Below are 4,246 nucleotides of genomic sequence, written 5' to 3'. Positions count from 1 at the left end.
TTGGGGGGAAAAAATGTGGACATTTGGCTAAAATATCCAGAAAATTACCTGAATTCTCATCTCTTCTCTACATTTATGGATACAGTGATTGACAGTGTCCTTTAAAAGAAAATCTGATGATGTTATAAAGGCTTGTTGTGTAGGCTTCTTTTTCAAAATCCACTGTAAGCAATCACTTGTTATCAACAATTACATGCGTCTGTGTTCTTAGTTTCTTTGTAAAGAAGAGCCTTGCTACTGACTTGTATCACACTCATCCAATATTAATCAGAGTGAGAAATCAGGTGCTGTTGATTTATGAACTAACATTTATGAAACATTTCATCTAAGCATGATGCTAAAACTTGAAGTGCTTTATCTTATTAATCCTCATGAGAACACTTTGAAGTAGGATATTTTAAAGTCGAAGAAATGGACTGGTAGACAGCTTAAGCCATTTTCTAATTTGCCCAAATAAATGTATATACAGCACAGATGGAAATGGAACCTGTACTAGTCAGGTTTCCCATCACTGGGATGCAATATCCAACACCCAAAACTCAAAGGAGTAGAGGTTTAATTTGGCTCACAGTCTCAGAGGATTCAGTCCATGGTCAGCTGGCTCCAAGAAAGGATGATCATAGCAGAAGGGGATGGTAAGGCAAAGTTGCTTAGTTCATGGTGACTTGGAAGCAGAGCTGGGAAACAGACCCAAAGATGGAGGGACAAAGGACCAGATATAGTACTCAAGGTCATGCCTGGACAAACAACCCAGAAACACCCAGAAATGTGCTTTAATAATCCCCCTCTTGGTTCCCAAGCTGATCAAACTGACATAATTAAGTTTAACCACCACAGAGCCCAACTCCCCCATTTCTAGTCTCTGCTTATCCATCATTGCTGCTGTGTTTCACTGAAAATAAGGCCTACCTAGAAAACAAGTTCTAGCATGATTTTAGAGGAGACATCCTCCAGAACTTATTTTCTGGGTACGTCTTATTTTTGGGAAAACATTGTTTACATAGGCAAGAGATAAAATTGTAAGTGTGTCTTATGATCAATGTTCTATGGGCTTCAGAGTATTTCAGTATGTCGTTTCTCCCACCAGAGTTCATCCCTTAATTTCACCAAAGTCTTTGCTGTTGAGTGAGTCATGTTTGTGGAAACTTGATGGCCAAACCAAGAATAAGACAATGCACAGACTATATAACGTACCATTCTGCCAGTGGTTCTCAAAGCATAGTCAAAAAGTCCTGGGGCTCTCCAACATACTTTCCAGGGGGTTCTAGAACTAAGTTATTTTTTCCTCAATAACACATCTGTATGAAGCTAAATTTCCTTCAGACACTTAAACTAAAATAATATCATAACAATTGAATGGAGAAGCAGATATGAGAATCCATCAATCTTTTAATGAGCTGAATTATAAAGAGATTTCATTAAATGTAAAACAATGTTATTCTTCAGGTTGATTTTTTAAAAATATGGACTTTTTCATAAAATTATATTTGTATTAATATATACTAAGTTTATTAATGTTATTTAATATATTAATAAATGCTTAAAATTTGTATTCTGAATTTCTCATATGGTAAAAATAGATTTATTCTTCATAAAAAGAAGTTCTTGAGGATTGTAAATAATTGTTTGAAGAGTTGAAGGGTTCTGAGACCAGAACGTTTGAGGGCTATTCTGGTATGTAACATGAACACCATTCCTGAGCACACACTTGCCACCAACATGACTTCTAGCTCCAATCTTGCACCCTTGGGCAACACACATAAATGAAAACTCTAAAACTAGATTTTGTGTTTAAAATTATCCTATTCTTTGTTTTATTCCTGGTCACTCTACGAGGCAAATATTACTTTTACAATGGAGAGGCAACACTAGTAAATAAGCCAAACCAAAAGTCACTAAAATGAAATAAGAAAATTAAATGAGTAATGCTCATCATCATATGTCATTCGGGAATTGCAAATTACAACAATGAGATACGACTGCACATCTATTAGCATGGCCAAAACCCAACACACCAATAACACCAAATGCTGGTGAGGGTGTGGAGCATTCCTATATGCTGCAGGAATGCAAAATGGGTACAGCCATTTTGGAAGACAACTTGACAATTTCTTATAAGACTAAACATATTTTTACCATGCACTCCAGTAATTGAACTCATTGATATTTACCCAAAAGAGTTGAAAATTTATGTCTAGAAAGAAACCTGTGGAGAGATAATTATTGCAGTTTTATTCATATTTTTCAAAATTTGGAAGCAACCAAGATGTCCTCTGTAACTGGATTAGTGAATTGCAGTACATCCATACAATGGGCTACCATTCAGCACTAACAAGAAATGAGCTTTTAAGCCACAAAAAAGACATGGAAGTATGTTAAGTGCATATTACTAAATGAAATATGCAAATCTTAAAATCAAATATGAAATATGCAAATCTTAAAAGACAGCATAGAGTATATTTTCAACTGTATGGCATTCTGCAAAAGGCAGAGTGAAGATCCCTAGGGATCTCCTTGTGTCTTTGGGACTTGTCTGTCAACTGTGGCACATTCTTGTTTATTGCCAAAACTGTCAACATTTAATTGGTGTCAGATTCTGACTTGCACAAGTAACATTTTTTACTGTTAAAAACCTAGAATATGGTAAGTGATTGGGAAAATTTTCCTAAACTATTGTTCAAATGTTTCTAGGAGCTGAATTCATTGTCGATGGGTGATGGAAAACATGATAAGATATCAAGAAATCTAAAGTGACAATAGATGAAGTCATACACAGCATGTTGGAGTGGATCACCAAACTTCAAACTCTTAGTTGGGGAATAGGTGTTTTGAAGACTGTTCTGGAAACTGTCAAGGCATTATTATCAATAGGCCTGAATTGTTTTTTTCATTGATATTTAAGGTTCTTCCTTGACATAATTAAATAAACTGTTTGATTTGTGTGGGAACAAAATCAGGGAGATGTTGCCAGGGGTTGGAGAGGAAGGGATGAATAGGTGGAGCACAGAGGATTTTTAAGGCAGTGAAACTGTATCTGTATGATACTATAGTGGTTGATACATGTCACTCATAGAATGTTCAAGAGGGAATCCTGATGTACTATAGACTCTAGATGATAATGATGTCTCAATGTAGGTTCAGCTGTAACAACTGTACTATTCTGGTGCAGGGATATTGATAGTGAAGAAGGACACAGTTGGGGAGGGAGAGAAGGTACATACAGTAGGGGTACACAAGATCCCTCCCTACTTTCTGCTCAATTTTCCTGTCGTAAAACTGCTGTAAAATAAAGTTTATTCTTAAAAAGCAAAACAGTTTGGAGGACAGAGACTTCTAAGTAGACTCCAAAGCACTTTTAGGAACTCTAATAAATTTGAACTCAATGTCCCTGGTGGATTGAAAAAAACCCCCAGCAAACATGTAAAAGTAAGTGGGAATGTACTTCCTCAGTCTCTAGATCCCAAAATGGGAAGTAAGTGGAAATGTACATCCTCAGTCTCTAGATTCTAAAATGTCCAAATTATGCACAGCAAGAAGCAACCCAGAAGTTCAAACCATCACGTGCTCCATCTGCATCCCACACTACCCACTACCTGCTACCCAGCTGGAAGAAGTACATGGAAAAGGAAGAAAGAAGCACACAGGGAAACTCTTGCTTAATGTTTCTGGAAAACAAATAGAATTGATGAACTGTGCTAAATAATAGTCAAGAAAGGCAAATTCACTTGAAAGATACAAATTACCTATGAAAATAATTAAAGTTAATATTTTGAGTGCATTACATTTAAAAATTAAAAATATAAAAGAAATTATATGACTGGATATCTACTCCAGTTCAAAATAGTAGAAAATTAATAAAATAATCAATGGGTAGAAAAAAGTAAGATTTTGGGGGACATCTACTCTATTTCCAGTACTTGATTAGCTTTCCGTTACTGTGACAAATATCTAATACAATCAATGTAAAGGGAGGAAAGATTTATTTGGGCTCACAGTTTTAGAGGTTTCAAACCATGGCTGTGTGTCCCTGTGTCACTGGTCCTGCATGATGGCAGAAGCATGTGGCCCAGTTAGTTGTCTAATGGAAGCTGAGAAGCAAAAAAGAGAGAGAGGATGGGTTGGGATCCCAATATCTGCTTCAAGGTCTCATCCTCAATGAGGTGACATCATCTCATGAGGCTCTACCTCTTAAAAGTTTCACTACCTCCCAATAGTGCCATAGCCTGGTAACCAAACTTTTAGCATA

At 36.3% G+C, this 4,246-nt stretch overlaps 1 non-coding gene across 1 annotated transcript; it reads left to right on the top strand.

Annotated features, from left to right (window-relative positions):
- Positions 1–2,510: 2,510 nt before the first annotated feature.
- LOC147825151 (small nucleolar RNA SNORA24) lies at positions 2,511–2,618 on the top strand. Its single transcript, XR_015441415.1, has one exon. It is a non-coding gene; the product is annotated as a small nucleolar RNA SNORA24 (small nucleolar RNA).
- The last annotated feature ends 1,628 nt before the right edge of the window (positions 2,619–4,246 follow it).

The sequence above is a fragment of the Heterocephalus glaber genome, unplaced genomic scaffold (genome assembly GCF_053883595.1).
Source record: "Heterocephalus glaber isolate CG9 unplaced genomic scaffold, H.glaber_assembly_v1.0 deba00001509, whole genome shotgun sequence".
Lineage (NCBI taxonomy): Eukaryota > Metazoa > Chordata > Mammalia > Rodentia > Bathyergidae > Heterocephalus > Heterocephalus glaber.
This window is presented reverse-complemented; position numbering and strand designations above follow the sequence as displayed.